Source organism: Acomys russatus, chromosome 1 (assembly GCF_903995435.1).
Source record: "Acomys russatus chromosome 1, mAcoRus1.1, whole genome shotgun sequence".
Classification (NCBI taxonomy): Eukaryota; Metazoa; Chordata; class Mammalia; order Rodentia; family Muridae; genus Acomys; species Acomys russatus.
Window position 1 is genome coordinate 8905775 of NC_067137.1, and position 15090 is coordinate 8920864.

Below are 15090 nucleotides of genomic sequence, written 5' to 3' on the forward strand. Positions count from 1 at the left end.
AAGAAAAAAGTGCATGTCAGGCAGTGCCAATTCTTCATCCAGCCAGCTGGGTATAAGATTATGCTATGCAGGAGAGGGCTGGGATTTGAAGACATGCTTAGAAGTATGTAAAAGGCAACTAAGTCCACTAAAACTAAGTGTATCATCAAAAAGGAGGAGTCTGAAGAAACAAGCTCTAGAGAGAGCAGTGGTTTTCAACCCTCGTAAGACTGCAAACCTTTAACACAGTTACTCATGTTGTGGTGACCCCCAACCATGAAAGTATTTTGTTGCTACTCTGTAACTGTAAAATTTGCTAATGTTATGAATCATAATGTAACTATGCAATAATGCAGGATATCTGGTATCGCGACCCACAGGTTAAGAACCACTGCTCTAGAGTACTGCAACATCTGATGGTCAAGAGGTGGGAAAAATAAAGTAAGGTTACTGAGATTCAGTAACCAGAGCCGGGCGTGGCAGAGCTCACCTTTAATCCCAGGCAGAGGCAGGTAGATCTCTGAGTTTGAGGCCAACCCGGTCTAATATGAGTCCAGGAAAGCCAGGACTACAGAGAAAAACCCTGTCTCACAACAAACAAAAACCACAACAACAACAAAAGGAGACTCAGCAACCAGGGAGTGTGGGGGTGAAACTCAAGAGAATGGCACCCTTAAAGGCCAAAGAAATGTTTACAGAGGAAGAAGTGATCAACTGTCAAACTGCTCTAGAACTGTACTTCATCAGACAGAACAACCATGAACAACTTCCATCATTTACTCAATGCCCCTACCAACCCTAGAGAAAGGTTCTATGATAATCACATTGCATGCACCTACACAGAGAGGTAGAGAGGTTAGGGAAAGGTGAACAGCTATCAAGGTATCAATTCAGGCAATCAAAGTCAGACCCCTCAGCCTCACTCTTCCCACTCTCAACTGGAATAAAAAGCTCTCAAGATAAAGGTACTTATCTCCCTGATTCCCAGGACTAGAAAATATGCCCTTCTTTGTATTTAAATGATATGAAGCAGTAGTTTGAACCAAACACTCTTGAAATTCCAACACAGGGAGGGGGAAGAGAGGGTGATTCAGTATCAACGTGATAGTTCACAGATAAGAGGAAGCCAATGCAATGTAACAAAGTAAATGCTAAACACTAAAGTCAAGAGAAACTAAACAACATACTGAAAGGTGGGTAAACCAACCCAGGAAAGATGATATTGGAACATTTTCTGGCTAAACTATTATATTTTTAAAAAGAAAAACCAGCTCAGCCTGGTGACGCACACCTTTAATCCCAGCATTCGGGAGGCAGAGGCAGGTGGATCGCTGTGAGTTCAAGGCCAGCCTGGTCTACAAAGCGAGTCCAGGACAGCCAGGGCTACACAGAGAAACCCTGTCTCCAAAAAAAAAAAAAAGAAAGAAAGAAAGAAGAAAAGAAAAGAAAAGAAAAGAAAAAAAAAGAGAAGAAAGAAAGGAAAAAGAAAAACCCATTCCACCTCAGGCAAAAAGACCAAGTTGAATACACAGGAAAGAGAATAAAACTGTCGTCAAACTTTGACAGCAGTGTTCCACGCCATATTAAAAGTGATACTTAAAATATACAATGAAAGAAAGTATCTGTAACAAATTTTACAAATGATTTGTGAACAAAAATTTACAAATAACACGACGACTTAGGATGTTAGGTGTGAAGAAAATGTCTGAGTACAAAAGGTTATCCTGTTGGAAGGTCACTATGGCCATCAGCTAAGAAGCCATGTCTGCTGTTGCTAGCTATAAAAACAAAAGATTTCAGATTCGTTGGCACCAAAGTCCATTTATTGTGGGTCAAAATTTTACAGAAATCCTTGTCTTTCAGATTGCCACCCTTCCTCTCTGACCAGGAAAAAGACCAATTCAATGACCGGCTCAGCCACTTACTCTGACTGTAACTCTGGCCTAATTACTTAAATTCTCAAAAGTCTGGTATTGCCTTAAAGATGAGAGTGGAGACAGCAGTACAAGCATGGTGACTCACACATGTAATCCCAGCAGTTGGGAGGCTGAAGCAGGAGAATGGCTACACGGCTCAGGCCAACTTAAGCTATGAAGACCCTCTCAGAAGGGGGGAAAAAGCCAGGCGTGGTTATGCGTACCTTTAATCCCAGGACTCAGGATGCAGAGGCAGGTGGATCTCTGTGAATTCAATGCCAGCCTTGTCTACAAGTTCCATGACAGCCAGCCAAGGGCTACAAAGAGAAACGTCTCTAAAAAACCAAAGACCATAAGCCAAAAGAAAGAAAACAAAACAAGAAGACTTTGAGGATGTTGCAGGTTACCTGTTTAAATCAGTACTTGATGTATAAATCACAACTTGGTTACAATGAGGCATACTCATACTTAAGATCAGACCTATTCAGACCAAAACAGGAGAGCAAAGCTTGCAGACTATGTAATCTACTATCCGCACAAATATCTGATGTAGTGGGTGTGAACACGTCTTGGTTTTGATCCCACAGACTTGTGTAAGGGTGTGCAGAACAAACTTGTGCAAGGGTGTGTGGTGTTTTTCCACTGAAAACAAACTTGTAAGAGAACAGGTGATGTATGTCCACTGGATTCTAGTGTTTAAAATTACTATCCTGGAGTGTTTTAAGCTGGGTTCTACTATATCTAAGCATTCCTTTAAATTATTTTATTTCCAAACTAACAAACCCAAGGGAAAAAAGGAGAAACAAAGAGCAGACTGTATCACAGCATTACCGAGAGTGTGTGTGAGCCCCTTTACTTGAATGTTCTTCTCTTGCATGTGCATTGCTGTTAAAGATGCTGAGTTCACTATGAAACTCCAGTCTGTGCAGTTCCACTCTGCTGTCCAATTTACCCATTGCTGAACAGCCTGCTTGGGCTTTGACTTGTGACATTTAAGACTCGTCCATTTTAGGCACACTTTGATGAGTTCTTACAACTGTGCCCACTGAACAGAGATCAGAGCATTCACATCTCTTTCAAGTACTGCTGTCCCTAGTTAAACCCACCTCCCCTGATTCGGGCAGTCAGTGATCTGCTCTCAATACAGTAGTTCTGCCTCTAGAATTTCATGGTTGAGACATACACTCCTTTGTGCCTGGTTTCTTTCAGTTCCCACAATACGTCTGAGATCTATGTATGCTGTTCATCATCTGCCTTGTTTCTTTCCTTTTTATTTGCCTTCATAACTTCGGGATTTAAAGAGACTGAAACAAAGCCTCCAGAAAGTAGTTTAAGGATACGGAACCCATCAGCAAACAGCGCGTGTACATTAAAAGCTTGAAGTTTAAACATTTAATATTTTAAAGGAAAAATTCCTTCCCTTGCCCAGAATTATTTTTTTTTTTCAGCTAGTAGTATTAGAACCAAATAGTTTTGCATCTGTATTTAACTACCTGGATGACAAAACAAAGGCTAGTGCTACTTTGGACTCCGCCATGTTTTCATGCTTGATTTCCAACAGTGACAGAGATCACCCTTTTAATTTCACCAAGCCTAGGAATAAAAAACTGCTCTTCCTTGCCTCAACAGTTTTCAATTAGGAATGATAGTGAAACAAGTTCAGGGGTGCACTAGCTTGAATTCTAGCTTTCTGTCATCTTTTCCCTCCCAGATGAAAAGATCCAAATTATTAAAAAAAAAAAAAAAAAAAAAAATGGGGGGACAAGCAAAGGACTCATGAGTCATTTAGAGAAAATGTTATTTTGTAGGTCTGACTCTCCATTTTGGTGCTTTGTTTAAAAGCAGTGAGTGACGAGAGAAAGAACAGAATCTAACTATGCACGGCGACAGTCTTAATACCACAAAAGAATTTAACCTGGAACACAGCAGTACGAGGTCCAGCATGTCTAACGTATTTGGTACTGAGAAAGTTCCTCATGATTTAAAAAAAAAAAAAAAAAAAAAACAGCCATCTCAGCTTCTAAATCAATAGTCTGCCAGGAAGGTAACGCGGACATTGATGTCCTGCTTGCCTGAATTAGCCTGTTTATCGGGGTGGTCCCAGAGGGAGGCTGGAGGCCAGGTACTGCACAGCATAGCACTTCACTCTTGCTAATTCTCCCTTCTGGAAACTAACACTCATATTCATTCATTTTACTTTGTTTTCCTAAGCTGAACAGAGAGGTGGGCCCCCAAACAATACTTAAGTTTCAGCCTGCATTACCTCTGCAACCACTCTGATTTAACTACCCCTTATTGACTTCACAGATGAACTGTAAATTTTACAAAGTAAGTTTAAAGCTGCTACATCTGTCCAATTACTAATTTACTAAAGCAAATTCTTACCCAAACAACCTGCTATTCCAACCTACCTACTGGTATTAATGACAAGCTTCTTGTAACTTTTTCGGATACAAATCCAACCACTATTCCTGAAGTCCCCATGTTCCACTGGTGCTGTTGGTTAAGCGTCCCTCTCATTACCATTGTAACCACGGTCAGCAGCACCGCCCCACAGTGGACTAACCTGACTACCCATGTACCCTAATGGGTTACTCTAATCTAACCCACCCACCAGTTTTGTTTTCTCAAAACACACTGTAAGCCGGCCGTGGTGGTGCACGCCTTTGATCCCAGCACTTGGGAAGCAGAGGCAGGGGGATCACTGTGAGTTCAAGGCCAGCCTGGTCTATAAGGCGAGTCCAGGACAGCCAAGGCTACACAGAGAAAACCTGTCTCAAAATAAAATAAAATAAACAATAAAAAACACTCTAAATGTCCAAAGAAAGACGAGACAGCATCTCATGCCTCCAAAAAAGGAAAAAATAAAAACCAAAAAACAAAACAAGTGGCCACTAAATACAAAACAGCCAGTGTAGGTTAATCAGGCCCTCAGCTCTAAACTGCCATGCCCTACACAGGAATACACTGTCACATCCACCTCACAGTCTACTTCTTCTCCTAAACTATCTAATGAGCCAACCAACCCTTTAAGGCACCCTGAAAACAATGTCATCCCACACTCTTTATCCTACTCTCTCACTACTTCCCTTTAGTGAGTCCCAGGTAAGCAGCCACTTACTGCAAACAGAGGGCACATTAATAAATTCCTATCACCTGCTGTCTTTCCTGATGCACATGAAGCAGCCCCCCACCCCCACCCAGTCCCTCTCAGTCCAGCCCGACAGCTGTATTTGAGAATGTTCTGGCTCTTAACCAGAATCCATTCAGCCTGGCTCTTCTTAGGGATCCTTAAGTTTTTTTAGGGACAAGACTAAGAACAAATTACTTAATTTCTTTAATGAAAAGGAATACAAAGTTACAATGAAATCACCTTGCCCTCCCACCCCTTAAACACTAAATTAACTTAACATTCAAGTACTATCATTCTAAGCACTCATTTCAATGTATTTTAAACTACTGGGGTGCTTTTAAACTATCTTTAGGTAAAAATCTTTAATTACCATCATCACTTTATAGAGACACACAATGTAAATAATCCCTAAAACTGCATAGTAACAAACACCTGTATTTTGCAAAGTACTTACATGTTCATATACCTACAATCATTTTTAATCATTTTCTAAAACACAGACATAGGCGGTGAGACAAATGATAACGGCACACAGACAGAAAGGAACTTATGGCCAAGAAAACAGGAGAATGTTAACTACCTCTGAGGGAAATAAAAGCAAATTCCCTAATAAGGAAACACAAAATTAAAGCCACACTAAAACAATCATTTTCACCATTTTGGAAGGGACAAAAGATATTCGAAATAACAAATTATAGTCAAGAATACAGAGCTGTGAAGTACAGTAGCTATCAGCCATATGTGACTAGTAAGAATTTGAAATGGGGTTAATCCAGACTGAGATTTACTATAAAATCCTCCTAATCATTTTAAAAATGAAAGCCAATATGATTCCAGTAGGCTCTTCATAATTAACTAGTCTGCTCCAATCCTTTAAATCCAAAACATATAATACTTGACTCTCATAATTTGTCCATACACTGTAATTCTGGAAAGACACACTAATTTTTATATGTTGATCATAGTGTCTGAAAACATTATTTTTAAATACCCTGTAATAAATTATCAATGAATTATTGTATAGACATCTGTGTGTCCAAATTTGGTGATCACCCTTATTTAAGATCAAGCAGGGCTGGAGAGATGGCTCAGTGGCTATGACCATCGGCTACTGACAGAGAAGACCTGGGTTCAAGTCTCAGTATCCACAAAGAAGCTAACAATCATCCAGACTCCAGTTCCTGGGGATCCAATACCCTCTTCTCGCTTCCATAGGCTCTGAATGCATGCAATACACATACATGCAGGAAAAACACCCATACACATAAAAAATGTCTAAATATAAATAAAATCATGTGAGCAAAGACAGTGGCAAAAAGCAAACAAAAACAAAAAACCCTACACTACAGCATCAAAGCAGAGGAGGAAATAACCTCAGCTACAAATAGACTTATCTTGGAAATGAGTCAAGATATATATTTAGTGCAATAAAGCAACCTAAGTCATTATTGACCCTTACAAACATTTACTACTCTAACAAACTAGATTTTGTTTATGAAGCAAAATTGAGAACTATTATATTAAGCAAAAATTTGTTCTTACACTTTACAATTGGTTCAAGACACTACTGACCCAATTAAAAGCCAGTTTCCCAAGTTTAGGCTCATCAATCATTAAAGCTATAAGTTAAATTAAACAAATTGTAGAGGGCTGGATGTGCAGCTCAATATTAGAATGCAAGCTCAAAGCCGAGTACTATCTCCATCGTCCCTCCCCAAAAAAGGGAACCTTGAAGGTTTACTTGGATGCAATTAATATGGCCTCTTATGTCATAAATGGAACTAATGTTCGTTTTTACACTGTAAATAAATACAAGTAAATTCACTCTAAAGTAAAAACCTAATCTTGATTCACTGCAACAATGAGGACCACAAAATTTCACTAACAAATGAAAAGATCATCATGAATCAAAATAAAAACAAAAACTCAGATCTTTTGAGCTTAATGTGGAATGCTTGTGTAATCCCAAGAAAAACGTCTTTACCAAACTTTACCAGTACATAAAAAGCTGCAGAGCTTGCGGCTACAAAAGGCAGGAAGCAAGCACCTGCTTCGTAGGCAGGACGACAACCTCAAGCAGAAATCAGTAGTACAGAAAGCGCAAAGACAGCTCAGTTAATAGACGATTGTCATGGAATTAAGGGAGCATTGATAAACAAATAATCTGAGCACACGAAACTGAAAACAAATTGGCCTTATCAGCCAGAGAACAAAAGTAGAAGCCACATCAGTGACAGTATTGCCAGACACCACTGGTGAGCCATTAATCATTCAGCTTTGTTCAACTAAAAACCGGAAAGAGCACAAGGTCCCTTCCGGTTCACTCTACAGACATTCCCAAGGCACTGGTTTACTTTTTGTGGTGCTGAATGAAGATCAAACCCAGGGCCCCACAACCGAGGCAGACCACTCTCCACTCAACCCACTGCTCCTTTTCTCACTACCTTACCATTTCACCCACTTTCCCTTCTAGAAACTCATCTCTCTCAAGGTTGCTATTAAGTGGGAATATCTATGTTCCTAGTTTAAGGGCTGATTCTCTCTCTTTGGGTCTCACTCTAAACTGAAATCAGTGTCTCTCTCAAGTCCAATTTCCCCTTGCTTAACACACTCCAATTTTTGTCCAGTTATACAAAAACTCTTCCCTTCCTTTTTGAAAACTAGTGAAGTTCAGCAAGACACAGTAGCACAAACCTTTAGTTTCATCTACTTGACTGAGGCAGGGGGATCAGTTGAGCCCAGGCGTTCCAAGGCAGCCTAGGCAACTAGTGAGAACAAACAAAAACAACCAGTAAAGTTCTAACCAGTTCTTAAATGTGTGTAGAAAACATAATTCTTCCTGGAAGAGTCACTGAATGTTTGAAGCCAGCCTAAAAGAAGTTCAGCAGTACAGTGAACTCTAGAGTTTTTGTTCATCCGGGCCTGAAACAGTACCTTGAGCCCACACTCACTGAACTCAAGAGTAACTAGAGAGCTGCATATTAAATACTTTGCCACTGTAAACTTTTTACATCCTGTAAGTTGCAGCCTAGAGTAAATGAAAATAACAGAAAGAGTCCCAAATATTAAACTGGTATCATTTTGGGTTAATTTTTTTCTCATTTGTAGGAAATGATAAAGGACAACCTAGAAGCAGTAGAAATACCGGCCCTTACCTCAGAGGTGAATGTTTTATTTGGTGTAGGATCTACACCCCACAGAAACTTTAAATACCCTCAAGTAATTGATCAGGGCCTATGTTGTCCAATTCATAAGAACATCTATTAATTATCCCTTTTCAATATTTGAAGCACTTCACACCTAATCAAGGAAATAAAATGTAATTTCATTTAAGTACCCTCAAGTTTAAAACTACTTTGAAATCCGCCCCCATCTTCCCCAACACACACACACACACACACACACACACACACACACGATTTCTCCATGTAGCCCTGGCTGTCCTGGAACTCGATCTGTAGACCAGGCTGGCCTCCCAGATCCACCTGCCTCTGCCTCCGCCTCTGGAGTGATGGGATTAGAGGCCTGGGCCACCACTACCCATAAAATACTAATATTTTTAAAATTCATCTTTGTCAATCTTGCTTCATCTCAAACACCCACCTCCTATCAAAATAAAAACTACCCACTTGCTTCACTTTGTTTTATTAGGAATTTTACTCTATAAACCTGAAGTTTTAACCACCTTTTTAGTTTTTCATTAAAACAGTTCCCTGTTCCTATGATACAATGTATTTTTCACTGTAGTGAAGGTCATTCTAAAGAAATAAAAATCACATCCTAGAGCAGATGCTGTCCTCCCTTTCTCTCTCAGTAATTGCTTCCATCCCAAAAAAGTACCTGCAACTGTAGACTGCTTCGAAGAAGCAGACCCTGTGTACTGAGGTCCCGTTCTGCACGCAAATACAAAGTTGCTAGGTAGTGATGTTTCTGAAGTCAAGATTTTTAACTTTCAAAAAGTTAAAGTCAAAAACCCAATCTTGATGATACTCTTTTGTTCATTTGTTTTGTTTTGTTTTGTTTTTTTGAAACAGAGTCTCACTATGTACCTAGACTGGCCTTGACACCTGACATTTCAAAATTCTCCAAAAGAAAACATTGAATCTATTTTAATCTTAACAAGTTAATAATAAGGTATTTAGTATTTTAAGGCCCAGAATGGGCTCCCTGTTAGGGCACACTGGTGCAAGGACAGTGTTCAATCCCTGTAACATGCACATGTCCACAGGCAGATCAATTTGGCAAGTCATAAAAGCTTCAAACTGGTAAACTCCTTCAAATTAAACTAAGTCTAGTGTATAAAGTACAACTGATCAAGCTATTGAGTTCTTGAAGTTAAATTATTAAAATTAACATTTTAAAACATCTACTGTTAAGCCATGCACATGCCTTTAATCCCAGCACTCTGGAGGCAGAGGCAGATGGATCACTTTGAGTTCGAGGCCAGCCTGGTCTACAAAGCGAGTCCAAGACAGGCAAGGCTACACAGAGAGACCCTGTCTGAAAAAAGACAAAACAAAACTAAAAATCTACTGTTGCAGGGTTTTGTGGTCTACATCCTTTAATCTGAGCTCTTGGGAGGTGGAGACAAAGGCAAAAAGTTCTCTGTTAAGTCTGAGGCATGGTCTACTTAGGAGTTCTAGAGGCAGCCAGAAAGAGAGAGCTATCCCTCCCTGTAGGACTCCTGAAAGAAAACCCCAGCAAACAAATAAGCAAAGGTACATGTTATGCCAAGATAGTATATATATGGTCACTTTACTTCAGATGTGTTTTGTGTCATAATAATAATTCAGAAGCAGCATGCTTCTATTAAAATTAAATTGGGGAAATACAGCACTCTGAAATATGGAGGGAAAAAGTTATGGGCTGGGCATGTAGCTCAGGATAGATGGTTTGCTTGTCTAGCATGTATGAGACCTTGAATTCAATCCACAAAAAGTGACACACGATACTCACTGTTTTCCAGGATACTAGGTGTTATTAAATTATTTAAATAATTAATTAATAATTAAATCTCCAACAAAGTATTACATAAAAATCTGGACACGGGAGGAGGAGGCAGGTGGATCCCTGCGAGGTTCGAGGCCAGCTTAGTCTACAAAGCTAGTCCAGGACAGCCAAGGCTACCCAGAGAAACCCTGTCTTGAAAAACAAAAACAAAAAAAAGGTTCTTGTATCCTCACTGACCTAACTGCCTGATCACTCTACTGAAAGCCAATGCACAGAGTGCTATTTCTGGGAGAACTAGAGATGGATGCTGAACAGATCAATGTCTCAACTGAAGCTACATGGAGACAGACTAGAAATGTTTTACTTGTATAAAGACTTGGAAATAAAGGGGGGGGGGGCTGTAGCTCAGTGATGAAGAGTACTTTCTAGTATTTTTGAGGTCCTAGGTTCCATACCATGAGCACAGGAAAACAGGGAGACAGGAAGGGATGGGGGGGGGGGAGGGGGCCATAAACACAGTGATTTCAAAATGACTACCTAAAGATACTAGTACAGTGAGAACACCAAAAGTAACAGCTACCAAACACCTGTGTAGCATTCACAAAACCCTTGTCCTTCCTTTCTCCTGCCACATCTCACAAACCAGACAGGCCTGTGCACACCAGTAACCCAAGCTCTCAGAGGTGGAGGCAGAGGGTCAGAAGTTCAAGGACAGCCTCAGAATTGAGGCCAGCCTGAAATAAAGGAGACCCTGTTTCCAAAAGACAAAACCAAAAAAACCTTTTTGTAATTTTTTCATGTGTACTCATTAACTTAACTGCTAGAAACTGCTAAGTTCCTGTCAATTTAAAATGTCTTATATATTCATCAAGTATTAAAAACAAAAACAAAGAGTCTCCAAACTTATTCTATCTTACCTTCACTGAGCTTACAGAGCAGTAATATGGACAGTAGTCTAAATCACAGATTTGGGGTCTGCCCAAATTCCCAAGACTCTTATCTCATATCCTCAGCTAATGAAGCCTCTTAATACAATTCTGCTAACATTACTAGCTATATTCTACAATAAACCTTAAGTAGCAGTATTCAGGATCATTCTAATACTGAATCAGCTCCCTAAAGTAAAAGATAAGAGAGAGCTGAAGAGATGTCTTGGGGAGCAAAGGCAGCTGGCACCAAGCCTGACAAACCTAAGTCTGATCTCCACTCACACACCATGGCAGGTAGCACAAGGGCAGGCATGCTCCCCACTGCTGCCACACACACTCACTTATAAAGTAATAAAAGGAAAATGGCAACAAGGAAGAATCACTGAAAACCTAAAATAATCACATCCTTCCAAATCTCTTACCATTAATCATACCTTAAATGAATATATGAATAAATTCTATTAACTTTTGAATTTGTTTAAAAAACACACACAACCAAAAATAACCAAAAGCCCTTGTATAAACCATTGGTTTTTTTCCTAATTTCTTTTTTAAAAACCCAGTATCATCAAATTTGTATTTTGCAGAAAACATAAAATACACAGTCTAAGAAGTTAATTTTATTCATTTTTTAAGGTAGCCCTCCTCTGTAGCCTCTGGAACTTGCAATTATCTTGCCTCAGCTTCCCGAGTGCCAGGAGAATAAACCACTATCGGGATTATATTATTTTACTGCTTTCTATGCAAGGTAAAGTTACAATGTACTTTTAAATGATTACACATAATATACTCCTGAAACATAAACTACATATGTACAGCATCAACGGCAGGAAAGGGAGAACACTCACTCCTAGTCTGTACACAGTAAAAGAAATATTCACCAACTCATGTACACGGACATGGACCTTCATACTCTTGGCTCAGCTCATTTTTAATAAATCTCCATATCTAAGTGATACTATGGCAAACTGCCAAGAGACTGTCATTGAAAGGTATCCACTCAAAAAATATACATCATAGGAAACATCCCAGGCTTCAAGAGCTCTCTTTTCTGGCCATGTCAATGTATGAATCAACTGCTTTATAAGCACGGCTAGTTAGATGCCTTCTCACTCCTTTTGGTGATTTAATTTATTAAGTGTGGCTACTAAAAGTGTTTCCTCACGTAACCATCACAGAAACCAGCTAGCCAACATTAGAACGCAGGTGTTGGAAGCTCTGCCTATCACTTCTAAGAGGATAAGCAACCCAACAAGTTCAAGAGCCACGGCCAAGAAAGTGGAGAGGTACTGATTAAAATACGAAAGGTCAAGGGAAAACACAACTCCAGGTGAACCCAACAAGGCAGCAGGTACAAACTGGTTTAGGATTTTCTGAGAGAGAAAAAAAACAAATGAAGAGAAAACACAAGCATTAAAAACAAACAAAAATGGACCAGAAGATTTCAAATTGTAGGCAGAAAGAGAGCTCTGGAGCTAGAGAGCAGTCAGAGCGCTTGCTAGTCTTTGGACGACCTGGGTTCGGCTCCCAACACCGCAATGGCACATCACGCTGCCTGTAACTCCGGTGCCAAGAGATCTCAAGGCCCCTCACTGCCTCTTGGCCTCCACGAGCACCAGGCACACATGTGGTGGTGCGTGTGGAGCGATTACACAATGTAAGCAAACATTCACACTACAAACAATATGAAAAATAAATCTTTTTAAAATATGAGAGCAGAGGAGAGAGACAAGTATGGTGGCACACTATAGTCCCAAGAATCTGAGGCAGGAGAATCACTTTGACACCAGCCTGGATTACACAGTGAGCCCAAGGCCAGCATGAGTTCATTTTGAAACCCTGTCTCAAAAGAAAAAAATATATATATATATCTAACAATCTGGGGGTGGGGGTGAGGCGACTGTTGCACTAAATATGACAGTTAAAACAAAACAAAAAACAAAACAAAAAAGAAACAAAACTCCTCCAACAGCACGCTCACTCACTGTCTATTTGGAAAGACCACAAAAGCATTTCTTTGAAAAAAAAAAGAAAAAAGAAAAAAGAAATCACCATCAAGCTGGATGTGGTGGTTCACACCTTCAAGCTCAGGACTTGCAAGACAGAGAGGTCAGCATGTCTCTGTGAGTTCAAGGCTAGTGTGGTCTACACAAGGAGTTTCAGGACTGCCGGGGTTGTATCTTAAAGAAAAGATTACCTTCTAGGTATTACAGCAAGTATGTATCTTTGTAAATCTGTACTGTTAGAAACTTCTATAAAAATCAGAATAACCTCCATACTTAGAGACAGTGTGTTTCAATGCAGGCCCGCAAAAGGAACTCTGTCATTGCAACAGAGAAAGTAAATGAAATAATATCTATGAACATTCAGTGGCCATGGCGTGTTTCTGCCATTGCCCAGAACATACTGTGACTTACACTCTCTTCCCTGCACAATCTACCACTTCTCCATCCACACAGCCCCTAAAATATAAAGAGTTCCTGTGCTAATCCCACAGTAAGCCTCAGTAATTCTCACATCACTGTAGCTGTAAACCTTTGTTAACAGAAAAAGAATGTTTTTCCCAAAATAGGCACATTACACGAAGACAACTCAAATTCCCTCGTAATCCCTTTACAAGGCTCATGCCAGCCTTAATTTTGATACATTAAACATGTGGGGCCTATTTTAAAAGTTCTCTGTGACTTACCAAAACAGCCTCGTAGTTGTTTTTAAGTTTCCAAGTTGTTTTTAGAAGCGCTTGAATACTGATGAATTTGGGCAGCTATCAAATACTTAAGCATTTAAAAAAAAAAAAAAAAAAGATGGGCAAACTTCCTAAAGGTGCTAAAACTAGTATATTAGAGGTCAGGCAACTTTAAAAAAAAAAAAGAAAAAGAAGAAGAAGGGAAAAAAGAGAAAAAAATGGCTCCAACATTCATCACGCCCTTCATTTAGAAATTTATTTCAGGGTTTTTCTCACTATGCTTAATGAGACTTTCTTTCCTAAAGGCTTTTAAATTTAAAAGTGTGACCCACCACATAATACTGATCGGTCTATTCTTAATGGCCCTCCGGCAAATTTGAGATAGAGTTCACAGTAATACCATTTAAGAAATCCACTGTTAAGCACAACACACGAAATTTTCGGACAGTGGGTGGGGGTAGAGGGCACAGAGAGACACGACCCGAGAGTCGGGTTAGAAGGAGCAAGAGAAACGGTTTAAAGCACAGGAGAAAAGAGGCCCAGAGAGGCACAGACAGAAAAGACAGAAAGATTTCGCAAGGAAGTGAAGCGGAGCACAGGGGAAGACAGAGAGGGACCGGGAGAGCAACGCGGAAAGCTGTTTACAAACGCGGCGTGCGGGGCTGGGTGAGCCGCGGCCTGGGGTGGCCCGCGCGCCCAAGGGCGCTGCCTGCTCGCCACCGCGCGAGGGGAAGCGGCCGACTTCCACGCGACCCGGCAAACTACTCCCTCCACGCGCCGCCCCCCACCCCCCGAAGCCTCGAGCGCGAGCGGAGGGGGCGGCTCGACCCGGGGCCTAGCCCGGCAACTCGGGAGCGCGGGCTTGGACGGACCGGGACGGCCGTTCCCCGCTTCGCCGGGCACCGAGCGGCCTTTACCTGAGGCTAAGTGGGGAGGTGAGGTCTCGCGGGCTCGCCCGCCGCACAGCCGCCCGCGGCCCCCGGCTTCTTCCCGAGACGCGACACTGCCTCCGCCGCCGCTTCGCCCTCGGGGGTTCGGCCACCGCCGCCGCCCGGGCTGTTTACACCGTCCGGCCCCTCACGCCGCCGCCGCCGCCTTCCCTCCAACCCAGCGCCGCTGCCGACTCGGCCGCCGCCACCTCCTCCGCCGCAGCCTGATCTCTCTGGAGCATCTTCCAGCTACCGGACACGGAGAAACAGAGACTCCCGCCGCGCCGGCAGGAAACTCCCCCGCAACTGCCAGGGGGAGGCGGAGGGAACCAGGCGGTCAGAGCACCAGCGGCTTTTCCGCCATTGAGCTACGGCCGCTCCGCTCCTTCTGCAACCCCCTCCCCGCACCGCCGTCTTTCCCCGCCCCTACTCGGGCTCCGCCCCCCGCGGACACCCATTGGGACGCCGTGCCCGCCGCCGCGGCTCCCAGTTTGCTGAGAAGCCTGTCAATCTTCATTATCCCGCCCAGCCTGGCCCCCAGTACGCGCTGTGCTTTTCTTTCCCCGCC

The 15090-nt window shown here is 41.7% G+C and overlaps 1 protein-coding gene across 4 annotated transcripts in view; it reads right to left on the reverse strand.

The window, feature by feature from the left end:
- The window catches only part of Ppm1b (protein phosphatase, Mg2+/Mn2+ dependent 1B), a 61207-nt gene extending 46554 nt beyond the window's left edge, over window positions 1-14653 (reverse strand). For all 4 annotated transcript variants that reach the window (XM_051160632.1, XM_051160580.1, XM_051160708.1 and 1 more), the window contains exon 1: window positions 14511-14653. The gene's annotated coding sequence lies outside the window, so the exon portion shown is untranslated. The remainder of the gene's footprint in view (window positions 1-14510) is intronic.
- Between the last annotated feature and the right edge of the window lie 437 nt (window positions 14654-15090).